This window comes from Callithrix jacchus, chromosome 4 (genome assembly GCF_049354715.1).
Source record: "Callithrix jacchus isolate 240 chromosome 4, calJac240_pri, whole genome shotgun sequence".
Taxonomy (NCBI): domain Eukaryota; kingdom Metazoa; phylum Chordata; class Mammalia; order Primates; family Cebidae; genus Callithrix; species Callithrix jacchus.
Window position 1 is genome coordinate 141,808,130 of NC_133505.1, and position 22,232 is coordinate 141,830,361.

At 40.4% G+C, this 22,232-nt stretch overlaps 1 non-coding gene and 1 pseudogene across 1 annotated transcript; one reads left to right on the forward strand and one right to left on the reverse strand.

The window, feature by feature from the left end:
• Positions 1–1,054: 1,054 nt before the first annotated feature.
• LOC100407416 (ATP-dependent Clp protease proteolytic subunit, mitochondrial pseudogene) lies at positions 1,055–21,180 on the forward strand (annotated as a pseudogene).
• Positions 12,362–12,468, reverse strand: LOC118153283 (U6 spliceosomal RNA). The gene has a single exon (XR_004742539.3). It is a non-coding gene; the product is annotated as a U6 spliceosomal RNA (small nuclear RNA).
• Positions 21,181–22,232: the final 1,052 nt, after the last annotated feature.

Below are 22,232 nucleotides of genomic sequence, written 5' to 3' on the forward strand. Positions count from 1 at the left end.
GGCTGTGTTTTTGTTTCCTTGAGGGAATGTCACCTCTGTAAACCATGTGGCAAAGGGACAAGATGGAAGAGTCACTGTACACTTTGGAACAAACATCCAGGCGTGAGGGCAGTCAGCGTCACAACTCCAGAGGCTGGCAGTTTCTGGGCTTCAAAAGGAAAATAACTTTTTTTTTTTTTTAACTCTGCAAACCACAGCTACTTGTGTGGTTGATGTGTAGCTAAAGGCCACGGCTCTCCTATCACATGATCTCACACAGAGCTGGAGTTCTTCCAGTGAACAGGTGTTAACGGTCCCTGAAAACCAGTTTGTAAGAGATTGTAGCTGTCATTCCGGAGTAATATGCTTTAATAGAAAGAAACCTATGTTTCTCAGGAAATGGCTATCAAAGTTCAACAGAGATTCCAGTGCATGAGCAGAACATAATTTGCCCACCATTTATCTTTAATGAGCACCTACTGTGTGCCAGGTACTGTGCACCTGCTAGCTTTGTCTATTTCAATCCTGCTGCTCCTTTAAATCTCAGGCAGACATCACTTTCTTACAAAAGCCTCTCCTTCCTTCTCTAAGTCAGATCCTCCACACTCTGGTAATATGACATCTCTGTCTTTCACAGCTCTTAACCACAGCTGAATTTTGCATTATCTATGGTATTCGTTTATTAACATTTGTCTCCTCCAGCAAGCTGGAAGCACTATGAGGGCAAGTACTGTGTCTGACTTTAGTCAGTACTGAAAATACTGTATCCACAGTGCCTAGAAGGCACTCATATATTAACCAATGCAGGTCTTTATATTGTCTGCAATCTAACACGCTCTTGAGGTAATAGTTCAGCTGACTTGATTTAGGGTCAGCTAGGATAAAATGAGTAAATATTAATTGAGGAATAAAGTGCATATTTCTTTCTTTGGGAGACATAGATTACCCACACCAGGGGTGAACTAGTAAGCCAGCTCTCTCGAAATTAATCAGTCAATCGATAACCCTGATTTGTATTGCTTGCCAAATTCCATGGTACAGATACTCCCCCCATATCCAGTTTCAGACTACCAGCATGAAGTTGCTGGACCTGAGTTGGGAAGAAATGCTCACAATCAGCTCCCATGAGCTAATCCGAAGCAGCACTAGCACGCACGGCCTCACACCCACAGATATTCTTAAATACTGCATCACTGCCCAGGTTTATCATAACTGTAACCACAAGAGCAGCCGAGGATACCTTTTGTCTTCTGGTGGCATGTAATTAGAGACCCCTTGAAATAAAGTCACATACAAATGATTCACCAGGAAAAGCCAACATCACTGAGAATGGAATGTTCATTTTTTAATCTGCACAGGATTTAAATTACAGTTAAGAACTGTTTGATGGAACCTGGATTCACATTTGAACTCTGGAGAAAAAGTAACCTGGGGACATGGGTTCTCATTCTAGAATCTAATTGGTGAGTGAAATGATAACATCTACTCTATAAATTATTCTCTTGGCCTGAATGGGTAGCAAATAAATAAATAAATAAATCAGCCTAAAAATTCATCACAAAATAAAGACCTGAAGTCTTTAAATAGGATTTTTTTTTTTTTTTTTTTTTGCCTTAGTGTCTACTCCTGAGATTCTACCATTAGAGATGCTATTCTTTGATTTTTCTAAACCTTATCAGGGCATTAACGCCACTGTGAAAGTGATTATGCTCCATGGACAGCTGCCACTTTAATCCTTTATTAGTCAATACCTTCACTATTAGTGAGAATAAGAACCAGCAGAAATAGGCTTCATGGGCCCCAGTGGACGGAAGCAGAGGCACTGGAAGTGGAATTGGAAATTTGCATAAACAAGTTCTGCTTCATGTTATTTATTTATTTGTGCCAAAGCTATCCAGTCACTTCTCTTTAGGTTTTTGCCATGCCTAGTATTTATTTATTTATTTTTTGATATGGAGTTTCGCTCTTCTTACCCAGCCTGGAGTGCAATGGCGCGATCTCAGCTCACCGCAACCTCCGCCTCCTGGGTTCAGGCAATTCTCCTGCCTCAGCCTCCTGAGTAGCTGGGATTACAGGCACGTGCCACCATGACCAGCTAATTTTTGTGTTTTTAGTAGAGACGGGATTTTACCATCTTGGCCAGGCTGCTCTTGAACTCCTGACCTTGTGATCCACCCACTTCGGCCTCCCAGAGTGCTGGGATTACAGGTGTGAGCCACCACCCCTGACTAGTATTTTATTTTTTAATCATGTATTTGTTCTAATATTTATGGAACAATTACAACTGCTAATAAAATCCAAAGGGGCTAGGGATTTAGATATAAAAGATGGTTAGCTTTTGTCACAACTTTCATGCAAGCATAACTAAAAATGAACATTATTGATTTCCGCTAAATAAGAGTACCAAAAGTCAGTTATCTAAATGACTTGTTTTCTTAAAAGCAGTTGCCTTGGGAGGCAATTACTTTTGCCCCAACCTAATAACATCTACCAGAGCCTGTGGGGCTTCCCATAGCCTCCGTGTTAGCAAATCTTGGACATTTGAAGACGATATGATGTTGTTGGCTATGGCCAATATCCTATGAAGCTAGGTCCAGCTGAGTGTTAGCCTGGGGGATACTGCCAGGAACAAATGAGGTCCAGCTCCCAGTTATGGGATATGTGCCTCATGGATGCACTCTGAGGATTTAATTCCGTGTGCTGACACACACTGAAGCCTCTAGCACTGTTCTGGCATAAGTAGTTACTCAGAAAGCCTTCATTTAATTAACTCTAAACTTAGATATATGAAACAAAACCGCTGTAAAAAATCTTAAGGTCGAGAACATATTATATAATAGGCACACGACTGAAGCAGTAGATGGGGTAGATGTGACAATAGAGTCTTTGATGTTGATAGAAAAGCAAACTGGAAAATATTCATTCATCCTCCAGAACCTCAAATCCACCCACACTGGAAATTGTCACTAACATACTCTCACCCAGGAACAACACATACTTTGACTTGTAACACTTGTCTTATTCCTTCACTCTTATCAAGAGGTCAAGGGGCAAAAAGAGGACAGCTTTTCGTTCTAACAAAGCTAAGTTGGAAAACATCCGAATTTAACTAGGCTGAACTAATTCAGACACTAAAATAGAAATTATGTAGCTCAGATTTTAGGCAGTCTAGAAAATCATTATCCCTCTGATATTCTACGTCTCTATCAGTAAAACCTCTTGGATTTGAAGTATCTTACATCCATTCTGAGGGACTGCACAACATCCCTTTCACTTTAGCTGCACTGGTTGGCTTTTGGTAAAACCTTCCACATCTATCTCAGTAATAATTGAACGTAGTTCTACCTACTCTGTAATAACTTCCTATTTGGAAACCCAGAGAATATCAGTTGTTGCTTTGCTGTGGTATTTGCTCAAAAGATAAATTTTTGCTTTAACACTGTGGTGAGCAGAATAATAGCTTCAATACATGACCTATTCCTAATCCCTGGAACCTGGAAATATGTTAATTTACATGGGGCAAGGGAGTTTGCAGATGTAATTAAGGTTAAGGAGCTGGAGATGGCAAGATTATCCTGGATTATCTAGGTAGACCCACCCCACTCACATGAGTCATTAAACTAGAGAACCTTTCCCAGGTCAGTCAGAGGGAGACATGTAAACAGCAAAAGGATGACACAGATGCGATTGGAGGCTTCCACCTGCTGTTGCTGGCTTTGAAGATGGAGGAAGGGGCTGCGGAATGCGGGGAGCTTCTAGAAGCTGGAAACAGCAAGGAAGCATATTCTCCCCTAGGGCCTCCAGAAAGGAACACAGCCCACCAACATCTTTACTTTAGCCCAGTGAAATGTCCATCAGACTTCTGACCTATGAAACTGTAAGGTAATACATTTGTGCTGTTTTAAGCCACTACATTTGTATAAATTTGTTACAGAGGCAATAGAAAATGAATGTAGCTAAATATCAAATGTATATCCCACAGCTTTTGTTTACATGCCTTTCTTTGTACACATTTGCCTTGACTTTCAATGCCAAATAATAACTCTTTTAAAAGACATTTTATATGGCAAGTAAATCATCACATGTAATGTCATAATGCATGTCATTAAATTGAATCAACCATAATACAAACAGCTATGGTAACTGCATCATGACTGCCACCTCACTGACAATGACTATAGGATTATAAGATGCACCCCAATTTCAGGAACAAAATGTAAACAAAGGCTGAGGCAAGAGGATCACTGGGGCCCAGGAGTTTGAGACCATCCTGGACAACCCAGGCCACATCTCTGATTCATTAATTCAAACATGAACAATAGAATCTATGAAAAACAGAAGATAAGAATTAGGCTCTCCAGTTCACAGCAATCCCCACTTCACTCCCTACCAACTCCCTATGCTCACTGCCTTTTCGTGCCAGGCACTTAGGAGCTCTGGCTTGACCTCTCAATTTCTTATTTCACAGACAGCAGGAATGATATCCAGCCCACAGGTCCATCATAGGAGTGAAGGGTGAAATCATATCATAAAAACAGAGAGCTTTGGCCGGGCGCGGTGGCTCAAGCCTGTAATCCCAGCACTTTGGGAGACCGAGGCAGGTGGATCACGAGGTCGAGAGATCGAGACCAACCTGGTCAACATGATGAAACCCCGTCTCTACTAAAATACAAAAAATTAGCTGGGCATGGTGGCGCGTGCCTGTAATCCCAGCTACTCAGGAGGCTGAGGCAGGAGAATTGCCTGAACCCAGGAGGCGGAGGTTGCGGTGAGCCGAGATTGCGCCATGGCACTCCAGCCTGGGTAACAAGAGGGAAACTCCGTCTCAAAAAAAAAAAAAAAAAAAAAAAACAGAGAGCTTTGAACACTGCAGAGTATTAGTCAGGTGGCCCAGATGTCCTTAGGCAGCCAGTCACCAGACTGGAACCCTTGGCGCCCTCTTTGTCCTTGCTCTTTCCTCCTCAATCCATGTCCAATAGGTCTCCACATTTTCCTCTATTTTTATTTTTTGAGACAGAGACTCTGTCACCCAGGCTGGAGTACAGTGGTGTGATCTTGGCTCACTGCAGCCTCTGCCTCCCAGGTTCGAGCAATTCTCCTGCCTCAGCCTCCTGAGTAGCTGGGATTACAAGCATGCACCACCATGCCTGGCTAATTTTTGTATTTATATTTTTAGTAGAGATGGGGTTTCACCATGTTGGCTAGGCTGGTCTTGAACACCTGACCTCAAGTGATCCACCTGCCTCAGCTTCCCAAAGTGCTGGGATTACAGGCACAAGCCACCATGCCCGGTCCACACTTTTCTCTTTCTTTTTCACGGTCCATTCCAGGTGCTAACACTCAATTATCTTAATAGTCTCCTAATGGTTCTAACTCTGGCCGCTGTTTCTTCTCTCCTTCAGTCAGCCTTATCAAGAACCACATGACTTTTTTTCCAGTCTTTTGCCTCTGCCTGCCTCTGTGTAGGTAAATGTTAACATTTACACATTATTTGTTTACTACAAAAAATTGAGATTCTCCCGTATGTCTTGCTAAGTTCTGATGATGGATTTGACCATCTTTCCATGTCGTTGCACACTCTTCTACAATGTCTTTTAAAATGACCGTGCATGGTACGTCCTTTGTGTGTGTGTAATATAACTTCCTTTTTCAGTTGCCTATTATTATGGAGAAGGTGGTGTTTGCAATCATTTTGGTATTATAAATAAAGTAGCTAAATCTAAAAAAAAAAAAAAAAAAAGAACCACATGACTAACTTTTCTAGAATAAAGACTTATCCATGGCTGTTCACTGTGACAGGCAACCCCCAACTTTTAAATTTTGGGTGAAAAAGTACAAACTCCTTAGCCTGGTATCCAACACCCACAGCAATGTTGTTCTCTACCAAAACATACCATAAACCCACCATATTGTACCAAGAGCATTCTCCCAGTCTCTCTTTCCCCTCTTTGCATATGTAAGGTCTAAAATTTCATTAGAATTGAGCTGTAGATTCAGATCCTCCATGGAAACTTTATCAACATACTTAATTTTTGATGGGCCCCGCTGACCCCCATCTAATCCCCTGTAGGACACACCTGATACCTCTCTGAATTTTCTGACATATCTGACTCCATGCCCTAAATCATACAAGATCTTGGCGGTGAATGATCATGGAAATCTTCCCAGGATTTGTGTTGTTGCTTCACTACATTATGCTCACACCTGTACTGCAAATTGCTGATGCATTTCACTTTGCCTGAAACACCTTCCCCTTCCACGCAACCTGTCCAAGACCTATTTACCTTTCAAAGGTCAGTTCAAGTTTTTTACCTCTCTCAAGAACTTAACAACCACTCTAGCTCATGCGGTATGCACTGCTTAAATTTTTAATTTGAACAATTGAGTTTGTTTTGGCCCACATCTATATTGATCTGCTGATGTGTGTTATTCATGGTTGGTTTTCCTTCAAGCTCTTTAAGATAGGAACTTTTTTTTTTTTTTTTTTTTTTGAGACCAAAAAAAAAAAAGTTGCCCAGGCTGGTCTCAAATTCCTGGGCTCAAGCAATCTTTCCTCAGCCTCTCAAAGTGCTGGGATCACAGGCATGACCATACCTGGCCAACATAGGAACTTTTATTATACTTTTTGGATATTGGAATTCTACCCCGGCAATATACCTACTATGTGGCCTCGGGCAAGTCACTCAATCTCTAAGAGTCTCAATTTCCTCCTTTGTTGAATGGAGAAAATATACAAAAGGGACCTATCAAAATGCCTGGCACATAGTAAGTTCTCATTAAATGTTTATTATTTACATGATAGTTTATAAGCTTCTATCCCATCCCATTCCTCACCACTCTGTTCATGTGTACATAAAGACTACTCATTGCATTAATTATTTCATCCTTAAACTGGTGCAGTTCTAATCTTTAAAATGGTTTGTTGCTCACCACAATGACCACAACTAATGATATGCTATCCAAGGGACAGACACTCCCACAGGCTGGTGCTTTGTAAGTGATATATTGCAGGAAAACATTGTCATCTTTTCCACGTATAATAACATCTGTCTCCTTAACAAGGGTTTGGTGAGGTTCAAATGAGATAAACCATGTGAAAGTGTTTTATAGGTATTATAAAGTACTATAATAGATGTTATTATTATTCTAATGTCCTTAGTTACAACTTTCTTTCAATTCAATTGCTTTCCCAGATGCAATAAAAAAGAGGCAGCGAACCATTCTCAAGGACCCCTCATTCATTCATTCATTCTCATTGTTGACAGATCTTTACTGATCTCCTATTAGAGACAGAGTAAGTGTGCTAGTCACAAGAGGGCCATATGAAGATGTAATATCTCAGCCAGGTGCAGTGGGTCATGCCTATAATCCCACACTTTGGGAGGCTGAGGCAGGAGGACTGATTGAACCTGGGAGTTGAAGGCTGCAGTGAACTACGATCATGCCACTACACTCCAGCCTGAGCAACAGTGATACTTTATCAAAAAAAAAAAAAAAAGATGTAGTACCTGTACCCTCAAAACACTTCATATTATCTTTTTTTTCCTTCTCACTTTTTACCTTAAGCCATCCTGTTTATCAACTGAACATTTTATGTGTCTGCGCATGAGACAGGATGGGGTGGGGAAAGAAGCTGAGTAGGTGACACCAAAGGGGACTCATCTATATGATCAGCCCTGTTGTACTATGTGAACCACAAGGACTTTATTTATAGGGTGGTGAATCTTCTAGAGATGAAAAGTCTCAGCCCCAGAAAGCAATGCCAAATTATGAAAAATCTGGAGGAAGAAGAAAACCACCAAAGGGTATTCTTTATAAAAAAAAAGAAGAAGAAGAAAGAAAAAAAGTATACCTACTGAAGACTCTGACCACATATCATTATGACTCATAGTTAAATGGGCCTTGGTGATTCACTGCTACTTATGTTTTTAAGCATGATAATTATCTTTACTGCTTAAATTAAGCTTTTCTTATTTCCAAAAACAATTTTTAAACCCCTTGAGGCTTTGTTGGATTTTTATTCCATTGTTTAAAGTAAATAAGATTAAATACTCAGAGCCTTTTAAGTCTAACATGAGATTTGGTTACATTTTTGTAATTCAGGATGTCTTTTGAGTTTCCATTCTAGATCACTTTTTGAAAGAATAAGATTTTTAAAATTTCTCATCAGCTGTAAAGTAGAATTTTAAAAGATATTGCTAAACAATGCTATGTCAATGGTTTTCCAACACTGAGCCCATGAAGATAAGCAAAGGAAGAGAGAGAAGTAGAAGGAGGAAGGAAAAAGTCCTTGAGATATTTTCACTGCCTTTACTTAAATGAGTATTAACTGATTTCAAAACCAATATCAATTTTACAGTAAATGAGTTTTGACATGTGCATGATTATGGTTATATTTTCAGTGAAAATGGCCACGCCTGGGGCTGAGAATCTCCTGAGATCCTAACCACTTCAACTATTCTCACTACTATACTTGTTCTTTAATGAGTGAATTCATCTGATAGGTAGATTGGATGCAACTTAGCTCTCCATTAAAAATTAGCTTTATGTTTTAAAATCCTAACAATTTCTGAATAAGGAAATAACCTAATATATTCTAAAGAATAGCAAAAGCATAACCTCCAAATACCACAGTGCTTCACTAGCGTGGTCCTTGCTCTTTTGTAATTCCAGGCTTCTAGCATAGTACTTGGCACACACAGTTTGCTGTTCAATGAGCTACTTTTAAATTACAATGAAGTCATATAAACATGAGTGAAATTAAGAGATTAAGTATGTGTTCGTGCACATATACTTTAACAATCTCATCTGACTTGGCAGAAAACTGTACTTTGCCAAGAATTTCATTATTTAATTAATTAGCATTGCTGCTAATTAACACCATGTGCTTAACCAAGTGATTTACCCCTCTTTTTTTAAAATATTTGTTTAATAACTCTCTGTTTTATTTATGGAAAAGGATTGTCTTTTCTGACTTTATACATGTCTGAATATATTCTTTGTACTTGCCAACCTAGACAGGGACACTTAATCAGAACTTTGTATGATGTTACAAAGTCATTGAAAGGCTTTGTTCATGCATATTAAAGGGCTAAAACAGTAACTACTCAGAATTCTGTAACATTTTAGTAAAACATCTATTTACATCATCTTGCGTGTCTGGATCATACTTAAAAGAAACAGTGTCTTACACACTGAGGATGCTATTGTGTTGTTAAAAGTTAATTCTAGATTTGACCCTAATTCTGATTTTAGTCCTTTTCTTTACTCTTCAATCTCTGTGCTTACAGAAAGCCACTGAATAGACAATTAAATGATCTATTACTAATAATATATATGGATATATGTATTTTATATAAAATGCTTTCAAATGTCTTCTATCATTTAACCTAACCAATGAACCAGTGAGTTTAAAAATATTACTGATTGTATTTTTCAGATAATGTAACCAAACAGAGGACCAGGTAATAAAAGGCATAAATTGGTTTAAGATATACACAGGGCCATTGCTCAAGAGAAATGTGGCTAAAAGAAATTATACATGTATAAATTTTGAAGTAGACTAGTAGTTCTATCAGTGAATGATATCAACATTATCTAATTAGCCACTAGATTGGTTATATGTTTATATGTTGTTTCATTAGCACATATCAGTACTTAAGAATGCCAAATATTAGTCTAAGCATGGTACATATAATTCTTTTAATCCTTCTAGTAAGTTTTGAGATGGGTGTTATTCTTTTATCCATTTTATAGATAAGGAAGCTGGACACAGTGAAGTTAAAGCCAAGGCCCACACAACTAGTGTGTGAAGCACCTAGGATTCACTTCCAGAATTCTGGATTTTAAGCTTCTTTTTTTTTTTGAGATGGAGTCTCACCCTGTCACCCAGGCTGGAGTCTCGGCTCACTCAACCTCTGCCTCTCAGGCTCAAGTGATTCTCCTGCTTCAACCTCCCGAGTAGCTGGGATTGCAGGCATGCACCACTATGCCCAGCGAATTTTTTGTATCTTTAGTAGAGGTGGGGTTTTACTTGGCTCTGACGTTGGCTGGGCTGATCTCAAATCCCCGACCTTCTGATCTGCCAGCCTCAACCTCCCAAAGTTCTGGGATTACAGGCATGAGCCACCATGCCCAGCCTGGATTTTAAGCTTCTGAAGAGTGGACTATTTTCAACAATGGTGTATCTTGCCATAACTAACATAGTACATTGTATGTAGAGGCATTTATTAATTATTTACTGAATAGAATTATGGCAGCAGAGGAACATTTTTTGTCAGAATAGTGAGACTTCCTTTGTGAGCCACACCATGAGACCAGTGCCTCCAAAGTAAACCAAAGCCACTGCCTCTAATTGATGTTTCCCGGGGCAATCAGAGCTTCAGAGAACTAGACATACTGAAAATGTCATCACACCTTGCTCCACAACTTAGAAGCTGGGTAATCTTGAGTAAGTCAACAAGCTCTCCGAAGCCCATTTTCTTTATCAGTAAAATAGGGATATTAAATAGCCTGAGAAAGAAGTTGTGAGGATTCAGGATAATGTAATAAAGCACTGCAGAAAGTAATATATAGTAATGACATGATTAATAATAATAATGCCTGCGATTTTTTTTTATGGTGATTATTCTCATTAGCTCCAAAGCACACCTCTAACTGCTGGAGCAAATGGAACCACAACCTAGGTCTCCAGATTTCTAATCCAGCCTGTCCAGAGACTTATTGTTATTCTATGGCAACTGGAGCAAATTGAATAACTTCTGCATTCATCTGGTAGTACCATCGTATTTTCAATGCATATCGTTTTTAAGTTCTGCTTTTAGGCTCGGTTGTGAAAATAATTTTATAAGGTTGCAGAAGAACAAAGCAATTTGGTTTTCCTGATTAAAGAACTCTACTGACACAACATCAGGATTAAATTCACTCTGGACAGCAGATGTTATTATATCAAAACCACAAAATGTTATCAGGGCGGTTCCCTCAGTAGACATTTACTGGCAAAAACTTCTGGCATTTACTATTGAAAAAATTTACATATTTTCTCTTATAAGAGTTTATGGTAGAAAATACAAAGAAAAAAAAGAGTAAAATAGAAGTCTCCAGAAATGCCATCACTGAGAAAAGCATAAACCTGGGGTGGGTTTGTGGTGGGTGGAGAAATAATGGAATTATATCATCAATTATATGCAATATTTATAACTTGTGTTCTGGTTCTACAATATACATTTTTCATGTCATTAAATATTCTGTACAAGGTCTCCTTAAAAAGATGTGTAGAATTCTATTGTATAGGTATCCAATAATGTAATTAACTGAACATATGGTTGTTTACAGTTTTTTTTACTATTTAAGCAACCCTGCTTGACTATTTCTGTGCACAGATGCTAGTTAAAATCTTAGGATAAATTCTGAAAGTAGAATCACTTGAACAAATATTTTTAATGCTTGCCAAAGTGCTTCTGGCAGCGAATAAACCTTGCAACAATAAATATTATTTCTAAAAATAATCTTAGTCCATTTGTGGTTTTTCTTTAAATGGTATCTTTCCAGGTTTTCAAAACTCTGTATTTCTTTGGTTACTAGTGATATTCAAATTTTAAAATATATTTATCTTTCATTTTATTCTCTTTTGTAAAATGCCTATTTATATACTTCATTTTTTTTTTTTTTTTTAAGAGACAGGTTTTCACCATGTTGGCCAGGCTGGTCTCGAACTCCTGACCTCAGGTCATCCATCCACCTCAGCCTCCCAAAGTGCTAGGATTACAGGCCACTGCACCCAGCCACTTCATTATTTTTATATTGGGCATTTTCCATTATTCATTTCTGTGGACTTGTTATGCAGTACTTCCTTGTTATACATGTAGCAATATTTTTATCTATCTTTTTTTTTTATTTTTTATTTATTTATTTTTGTTTTGGGTTTTTTTTTTGGAGACAGAGTCTTGCTCTGTCACCTAGGCTGCAGTGCAGTGGCACAGTCTTGGCTCACTGCAACCTCCACCTCCCCGGTTCAAGCAATTATTGTGCCTCAGCCTCCTGGGTAGCTGAGATTACGGGTGCATACCACCACACCTGGCTAATGTTCTGTATTTTCATAAACACAGGGTTTAACCACGTTGCTCAGGCTGGTCTCGACCTCCTGAGCTCAGATGATCCACCTTGCCTCAGCATCCCAAAGTGCTAGGATTACAGGTGTGAGCTACTACACCCAGTCCGATTTTTAATTTTTCATGTCTTAACAGAAAACAACTCTCAAGGTTTTATGTTTCATGTAAGTTAATCTGCTACCTTTGGCACCAAACTTAGAAATTCTCACTCTACCTAAATATTGTAAAAAATATTAGTAATTATTCTCTGGTTTAGTTTTGTTTTTGTTTTTGCTTTAATGGAACGCTTCACGAATTTGCATGTCACCCTCACACAGGGGCCATGCTAATCTTCTCCGTATCATTCCAGTTTCAGTATATGCGCTGCCGAAGCAAGCACAAGGTTTTGATTTTAACATTTGAGAATGTGATATCGCTGGCATCTGTTTGGGGGCATTGTTTGAGTTAGAGAGACACCTGTATAGGATATATATATATAATATATTTTATATTTTGCCCCTCAAATGATTAGCCATTTATCAGAACACCATTTGTCGAATAACTCTCCTTTCCCCATTGATTAGAAATGCCATTTTGTCCATATACCTCTTCCTTCTTTTTAGTTGTGTCTGTTTGTGGGCCTTCTGTGCTATTGCTCTGCTCATTCTTGTACCAGTTTCACAGTGTTTAAATTATGATGGCTTTATATTCCTTTCTAAAAATTCAGAGAACAAATGTCTCCCATTGCTTTTCATTTTCTTAGCAAGTTTTCACTCCGTTTTTCTTCCAAGTGAATTTAACGGTCATTTTGACATACACTTTTACAGTTAAAATCACTATTTGTCCATTAGTGACCTAAATAGAGATTGTTCTTCCACGAGATGCTGAAAATTGCTATCACTGTGACTGGTAGAAGGAAAGAATTTGTAAATTACAGAACGTGATTCTAGAGAGAGCCGGGGAATGTTTTCTTCATTTCTTTAATTCTAGGATAGAGACATTTAGATGAAAGGGGACTTGAAAACAAGGCATTGGATTCATTCCTTGTTAGTCATAAAGTTTCATTAATTTTCCCCCATAGTACTTCTGAAAGTGTGACCCATGAATCCAGTCCCAAAATCATGGTGTATTTAAAATAGTGCAGTTTGTGAATCAAGAATATTTTTTTAACTCAAAAATCATGAAAGAGACATACGAGTTATGTCCAGATAACATTTAAGATTCTGCGAATGTTCCCTCCCTGACAGAAAGGCCATTCTCTTCAGAACTTGGCATTCTCTTTTTCACTGAGAACTGAGATTAGACTGTCCCTTGGTATATACTGCTTTTATTGTTGAGGGGTGTGTGTGTGTGTGTGTGTGTTTGTGTGTGTGTGTGGTCTGTGTGTGTTTGGTGTTACACGTATACAATCTCTCGAGGGCAAATTGCAAACACCCTACCAGCCTATCATCCACTCGGAGACACCAAATCATCAACATATGTCCTTAAAGGGACATTTCCAATCCTATGATTCTATGTTTTTGCTTTGTTTCCTCCAAGATTATGCTACCTCCTTTTTTCTTTTTTGGAGATGGAGTATCCCTCCATCACCCAGGCTGGAGGACAGTAGTGTGATCTCGACTGACTGCAACCTCTGCCTCCCGAGTTCAAGCAATTCTCCTGCCTCATCCTCCCAAGTAGGTGGGATTACAGGTGTGCACCACCACGCCTGGCTAATTTTTTGTAATTTTTAGTAGAGACGGGGTTTCACCATGTTGACCAGGATGGTCTCGATCTGTTGATCTCGTGATCCACCCGCCTCGGCCTCCCAAAGTGCTGGGATTACAGGCTTGAGCCACCGCGCCCGGCCTAATTTTTGTATTTTTAGCAGAGACAGGGTTTTACCATATCGGCCAGGCTGGTCTTGAACCCCTGACCTCAAGTGATCTGCCTGCCTGGACCTCCCAATTTGCTAGTATTATGCCTGTAATCCTAGCCACCATGTCTGGCCTATGCTACCTATTTAACTGTAGTCATAATTTCATTGTAGTCTGGCATTGGTCTTTAATTATTGCAACACTCATTCAACTTAAAATATCAAAACTTTTATAATTAATCAAACTGATTAATTACGTTGGCATAGGTCACCTAGGAATCTTTACTGTGGAGATTTTTTTTAAAAAGACTTCTGGGGGAAAATTTGTGGAATAAAGCAGGATCACAGAATCTCCCTTCCAAACCACAAAACTAGGCAGCGTGGATAAATTTGGACTATAAAATTAGATTAAGTTGTGAATAGGAGAGAAAAAAGGATTTTAATGGGGCACAGAGTGGCATTGTACAGCTTCTAATTCTTCCCAGACATTAACAGAGAGGAGTAAAAAAGATGAGCTAAAATTTTTTGTAGCATGTGTAAGGGTGTCTCTTTTTTTTGAGAGAGAGTCTTGCTCTGTCACCCAGGCTGGAGTGCAGCGGTGCGATCTCAGCTCTCAGCAACCTTTGTCTCCCACGTTTAAGCGATTCTCCTGCCTCAGCCTCATGAGTAGCTGGAATTACAGGCGCCCACCACCATGCTCGACTAATTTTATATTTTGGCCAGGCTGGTCTCAAACTCCTGACCTCAGGTGATCCATTCACCTTGGCCACCCAAAGTGCTGGGATTACAGACACGAGTCACCATGCCTGGGCAAGGGTGACTCTTGATAGTGGTGGAAAAAGTCATGAAAAATTTCTCAAGAGTAGCAGCTCCTAAAATTAACTTAGAACCTAGGATGAGGCAAAAGTTAAGGACTTGCCATCTCACAGAGTGCCAGGCTGTCTTACTGTGTAAGCCCGTGGATGGGATCTACGTCTGGTTGACTGGGAGAGGCCACAGGACAGGACATCCCCAAAGGACTCTGAAGAACAAGATTTCTCAGCCAGTACTGCACCATCGCAGATTGAGCTCACTCTTTTTTTCTTCCTTCATCTCCTTGTCACTCCATCACAGAAAAGTGGATTGAAGGAATGAAACGATCTTCAAGCATTAGCTCATACGGGAAAGAACAAATATGTCTCAGAGGTAAGTTAAAATAGAGTTATGGAGAATATGCCACACTATATTATAGAAGGCAGAATGTTTGAACTAATCTCTAATTCAATTTCCAGTTAAATTCAATATAAACAAGAGGAAAAGACTAAATTTACCATTTTAACCTTTTTGTTTTTGTTTTTGAGACCGAGTCTTGCTCTGTTGCAAGGCTGGAGTACAGTGGCACGATCTCGACTCACTGCAACCTTCACCTTCACCTCCTGGGTTCAAGTGATTCTCCTGCCTCAGCCTCCCAAGTAGCTGGGACTACAGGTGCAGGCCACCATGCCTGGCTAATTTTTGTATGTTTAGTAGAGACGAGGTTTCACCATGTTGGCCAGGATGGCCACAATTAAGTGTACAGTTCTGTGGCATTAACATTCATTTTGTGCAGCTGTGGTCATTATCCATCTCAGAATTTTTTTTGGCCTCCATTTTTAAAGAACACAACTTTGACCATCTCAGAAATTTTCATCAGTTTCCCAAAATGAAACGCTATCCATTAAACAATAACTCCCCAGATTCTCCTCCTGCAGCCCTTATTAACCCTTATTCTTTTTGTCTTCATTGATTTGACTGTTTTAGATCCCTCATATAAATGGAATCATTCACTATTTGTCCTTCTGCATCTGGCTTATTTCACTTAGCACAATGTTTTCAAGTTTCATCCATGTTGTAGCATGTATCAATTTTATTTCGTATTACAATGGAATAATTTTTCACTGTGTGTATATACCACATGCTGTTTATCCGCATGTTTATCCGTTTATCCACGAACATTTGGGTTATTTCTACCTTTTGATTACTCTGAATATTGGTATACAAATATCTGTTCTAGTTCCTGCTTTCAATTCTTCTGGGTATAGATCTAAAAGTGGAATTGCTGGATCATATGATCATTCTATATTTAATTTTTTTGAGAAATTGTCACACCATTTTTCCAAAGCAGCTGTACACTTTTCCATTTCCTTCAGCAATGCACAGGGGCTCAAATTCTCCACTTCTTCTCCAGCACTTTAAAAAATATGCAATGACCATTCCAATAGGTGTGACTTAATATCCCATTGTGGTTTTGATTTGCATTTTTCTGGTGATTAGTGGTATTGCCTGTTTTCATATGTTTATTGTCCTTCATGTATCTTCTTTTTAGAAATATCTATTCAAATCCTTTGCCTATTTTTAAATTGAGTTGGTTTTGTTGTTGTTGTTGAGTTGTAGTTCTTTTTTTTTTTTTTTTTTTTTTTTGAGATGGAGTCTCACTCTGTCACCAGCCTGGAGTGCAGTGGCATGATCTCGGCTCACTGCAACCTCTGCCTCCTGGGTTTAAGCGATTCTCCTGCCTCAGCCTCCCACGTAGCTGGGATTACAGGCATCCACCACCACACCCAGCTAATTTTTGTATTTTTAGTAGAGACGGGGTTTCACCATGTTGACCAGGATGGTCTTAATCTCCTGACCTCATGATCCGCTTGCCTTCGCCTTCCAAAGTGCTGGGATTACAGGAGTGAGCCACCACACCTGTAAATATATAAAGTTGTAGTTCTTTATATATTCTGCATGTTAATCCCTTCTATGACATGTGATTTACAAATGTTTCCTGCATTCTGTGGGTTGCCTTTTCACTCTGACTGTATTCATTGATGCACAGAATCTTTCAATCTTGATGAAATCCAATGCATCCATTTTTTCTTTTTTAGGCTGTACTTTTAGTGTCATATCTTAAAATCATTGCCAAATTCAATATGACATTTTTCCACCTATGTGTTCATCTAAGAATTTTATCGTTTTAGCTCTTGTGTTTAGATCTTTGATCCATTTTGAGTTAATTTTTGTATATGATGTAAAGGGAGGATCCCACTTCATTCTACTGCATTTAAAGTAATAACTTTTAAATAAATATAATCATCTAGCAGTTTAGCCTCTGACATTGAAGGCTTACCCAGGAGAAAAGTCAATGAGGATGTAAGTGCCCAGATGTACCATCATGCCGGTGACCCAGAGCGGCCGAGGGGCTGGTCTTCCCATGGCTCCCCCTCATCACTTCCTGAAGCCTGCTGTAGACTGCTGTAAGAGCTGCTCTCTCTCTCTCTCTCTCTCTCTCTCTCTCTTTTTTTTAAACAACTAGAGGCACCTGTTCTTTGAAGTGGGTGTCAGCTGCAGATGTAACACCCATTATCACATGACATCTGTTTTTAGTTAGTGAAAAATGCTGCAATGCTTTACTTATTTGCCTCCCTGCTTAGAAATCCACACGCTTCAAAATTTCCCACAAGGGATCATTAATATTTTTCTCAAATACTTTTTTTCAATATCAGATGTATTTTTGGGATTTACATGTACTATTTTCAATCGCCTCTATTTTAAGTGGAAATAAGTAGAATGGCATATTTTAAAATAGCATTTTATATGCCATTGTTTCAGACAGAAACATCAAAAATTCTTGGCAGCCTCCCAATTATAAAGCCAGACGAATGATCAATTAAAAAACTTCCAGCAGCTGGCCAGGCGCGGTGGCTCAAGCCTGTAATCCCAGCACTTTGGGAGGCCGAGGCGGGTGGATCACGAGGGCAAGAGATTGAGACCATCCTGGTCAACATGGTGAAACCCCGTCTCTACTAAAAATACAAAAAATTAGCTGGGCATGGTGGCACGTTCCTGTAATCCCAGCTACTCAGGAGGCTGAGGCAGGAGAATTGCTTGAACCCAGGAGGAGGAGGTTGTGGTGAGCCGAGATCGCACCATTGCACTCCAGCCTGGGTAACAGGAGCGAAACTCCATCTCAAAAAAAAAACTTCCAGCAGCTAATAGGGCATATAGTATTAAAACAGAACATTACAGGTCTACTTTGAAGACAAATATGGCTTTTTGGCTAGTATTCCATCAGTGTTTTTCTGTTTTGTTTTGTTTATTTGAGATGGAATTTCACTCTTGTTGGCCACACTGGAGTGCAGTGGTGCCATCTCAGCTCACTGCAACCTCCGCCTCCCGGGTTCAAGCAATTCTCCTGCCTCAGCCTCCTGAGTAGTTAGGGTTACAGGCACGTGCCATCACCCCTGTCTAATTTTTGTACTTTTAGTAGAAACAGGGGTTTCACCGTGTTGGCCATGCTGGTCTTGAGCTCCTAACCTTGGGTTATCCGCCCACCTCAGCCTCCCAAAGTGCAAGGATTACAGGCATGAACCACCATGCCCTGCCATTCATCAGTGTTTTTCTAGTTAGCACCAACTGTATTTTTTTCTCTGAGCAAAACAAACTATAAACTATATAGTTTATATGTGTATATACACACACACATATATATCACATCTATCCAAATTGTTTTCATATTTGTCCTAAGTAATTAGTATCATGATATATTACTAGATAACTTATTTTTGTTTCCAATATGGCTATATCTGAGACTGGAACAAAAGGAGGCTGTGGGAAGACCCTGCAAATGCCTTAGTGAGCTCGCTCTTTAAGACTTGTTTCTCGCATTCTAAATCCTTAAAATTCATTCTTCTTCCTGAACTATAGTTCTCAGTTCTTCCTAAACTGCAGTAAGAAACTATGGAATGAACTTAGTCTTGCTTACATAATCTGTGAGGCCCAGTACAAAATGAAAATGCAGGACCCCTGAATCAAAAATTATTAAGAATTTCAAGGTGGCAACAGCAGAGCATTAAGGCAAACACAGGGTCATTCTGAACATGCAATCCGTGCAGCTGCACAGTTTCACACCCATGAAGTTGACATTTTGTGTGCTTGTTTCTGTGTTCAGCCATTTCTATGACTCAACTGTAGATATGATTCTCAAATGCTGCCCAAGGACTCATTTTCATTTTCACCTTAATGTAACCATTTTCTTTTCTTTCTTTTTTTTTTTTTCAATATTATACTGGAAGTCTTATTCATGCAACCAACGTGTCTCCTCCTGATTGGTGATGGCTCCTTCTCCTTGCTGCTCAGCCAATTTTCCACCATCTGTGAAACTGCCCTAACTGTCCCCTCTCCTGCCTTTTTCTCCACATGTATCCAAAATCTGATATGAATATTTTATTCAACAATAACAAATATTTATTTTATTGGTTTGGATCGCCCAAAACAGATCTTGAGATAAGAATTTGAAAGTGAATTATTGTCTTGAGAAGTAAAAGCCAGCAGAGGAGGGGGAAATGATGCAGGGAAAGAAGGCAGCCAGCAAAGGTGGATTGCTAAGACAGCTACCGCACTTTGGGAGGCTGAGGTGAGCAAATCACCTGAGGTCAGGAGTTCCAGACCAGCCTGGCCAACATAGTGAAACCCTGTCTCTACTAAAAATACAAAAAAAAAAAAAAAAAAAAAATTAGCCAGGAATGGTGGCAGGGGCCTGTAATCCCAGCTACTCAGGAGGCTGAGGCAGGAGAATCGCTTGAACCCAGGAGAGGAAGGTTGCAGTGAACCAAGATGGCGCCACTGCACTCCAGCCTGGGAGACAAGAGCAAGACTCCGTCTCAAAAACAAACAAATGAAAAGAAGCTACCAAAATCTCAGAACAACTCTCCTCCCCTCTTTTCCTTACTCCCATTCTCCTCCATTGAAGGACAAAGCAACTGTAGTATTTATGCATGAAATGATGAGAATCACTGATTGAGGGCTGCTCTGTGGCAATGATGGTTGAAAATCCTCAAGCCTGATGGGTAGAATAGGTAGAATGGTCTTATATCTCATTTCTGGAAAGTGTCCTGGAGCTTGGAGATGCAGATACAGGCAGTTTGAAGTTGGCCAGAATACACTTGAATGATACAGTCCAAGGAACCCAGGAGGCAATGACAGCATCTGCTATGTTTGAATACCAACTTTGTCCCAGGTATTATTCTAAGTGTTGGGATATAGGCCATAAACAAAAATCTAAGCTCATGAAGACTATATGTTCTCGCTCGGGGAGACAAACGTGTAAGAAAAGATGGTAAGTACGATAACAAAGTAAAGCTGGTAATGGGAATAGCGATGGGGATAAGAGGGGGACCAGTTTAGAAAGCGTGGCTGGGGAAAGGCTCTTTGTAAAGTGATACTTGAGCAGAGAACTGAATAAATGAGGGAGATAACCTAGTAAGTATCTTGGGGCAGGGAGATCCAGGCAAGAGTGAAGAGTCAGTTCAAAGGCCCTCAGACAAGAGTGGCCCATCTTGCATGTTCTGCACATGTATCCCAAAACCTAAAATGCAATAATAAAAAAAAGAATAAAGTAAGTACTGAGAATCTACCAAAAAAAAAAAAAAAAAGAATAAGGAGGTTAGATATTGGGGGAGGGGGGGCCGGGTGGCGGAGGCAGGTACCCCGCGCTGGGGCTTCGCCTCGCCTCGCCTCTCGCTTTCCAGAGCAGCGGAAGCCCCAGAGCGGCCTGGCCCTGTAGCAGAGCCTGCACGTGACGTCGGCCCGAGCTCTCCCGCTCATACCCATCGCGGTGGAGCAGACCCGTCGCGGGTAGCGCGCCTATGACATCTACTCGCGGCTGCTGCGGGAGCGCATCGTGTGCGAAATGGGCCCGATAGATGACAGCGTTGCCCTCCTGGTTATTGCACAGCTCCTCTTCCTGCAATCCGAGAGCAACAAGAAGCCCATCCACATGTACATCAACAGCCCTGGTGGTGTGGTGACCGCGGGCATGGCCATCTACGATACGATGCTGTATATCCTCAATCCAATCTGCACATGGTGCGTGGGCCAGGCAGCCAGCATGGGCTCCCTGCTTCTAGCCCGGGCATGCGCCACTCGCTTCCCAACTTCCGCACCACGATCCACCAGCCCTCAGGGGGCGCCCGGGGCCAAGCTACAGACATTGCCATCCAGGCAGAGGAGATCATGAAGCTGAAGAAACAGCTCTACAACATCTACGCCAAGCACACCAAACAGCGCCTGCAGGTGATCGAGTCTGCCATGGAGAGGGACCACTACATGAGCCCCATCGAGGCCCAGGAGTTTGGCATATTAGACAAGGTTCTCGTCCACCCTCCCCAGGATGGTGAAGATGGGCCCACGCTGATGGAGAAGGAGCCTGTAGTAGCAGCGCCAACAGCAGGCCCTGTCCCAGCAAGCACCTGAGAGCTGGGCCTCATCTCCAGAATCACATGGAGAGGCCAGAGGCCGGCCAGACCCCCAGCTGGGTCCTGCTTACCCCTCGCTGCTGAACCTGGAGGGGCCCCTTGAGGAACTTTAAATTTGCAAGGGTGCCCCTTACGGATGGAGCATTCTGGCTGAGACACTGTGATTTTAAATTAAATCTTTGTGGTCTTTAAAAAAGATTTTAAAAAGAAAAGAAAAGAATAAGGAGGCTAATGTTGCTGGCTAGATTATAGGGAGAAAGAAAGAAATGGCAGCAGGTGGAGTCAGAACATTGGGTAGCACTGAGATCCTGTAGGGCTTTGAGACCACAATAAGAAGGTGTTGTATTATATTGCAAGATAGATAAAAAGAAAGTGGAGGCTTTTGAGCAGAGAAGCAATTTGATCTGTGGTGTTGCCAGTCAAAATTGGTGATTGCCATATTGTTTCTGTTCTTCACCCTAAAACACCAAAAAATAGTAAAGTAAACACATGATCACCCATCCATTCACCCATACATGGAGAAAGGCTTTCAGAGTTGAGTAATTCCGGCTCCCTCCCTGCTACTGCCATCTGGGACAAGCTGCTGTGGGGTGTGGCAGCTGGGAGGTAGCTCATTTGGAGAAGCACAGGCAGAATGAGAAAGACAAAAGATGTTGGCCAACCCAGTGATCACCACTCTTCATTTTTTTTCTTTCCTTTTCATTTCTTTTCCTTGAATCTCTACCTGAATAAGCTACACATAGCCCTTCACATCAGAAGGTGATACTATAGTTCTTGACAGACAGAAGATATTCAAGAAATATTCATGGACTCTTAAATTCTGTGTCAATTTATGCCAAGTAACCGGTGCAGAGTTGTTGTTTTTTTTTTAAAAAAGACCAGTAATGACATAAAATGCACATTAACATAAGCAGCAGAATATACACAGGTTAAATCACTCACACAGGGCATTTACTTGTGCCCTGGGAGGCTAAGAGCAGGCCAGGGGTCACCATGGTGAAAGTTTATTCCTCTTATGCTAAAAGGTTGAACTATTGTGTTTGTTGAAAG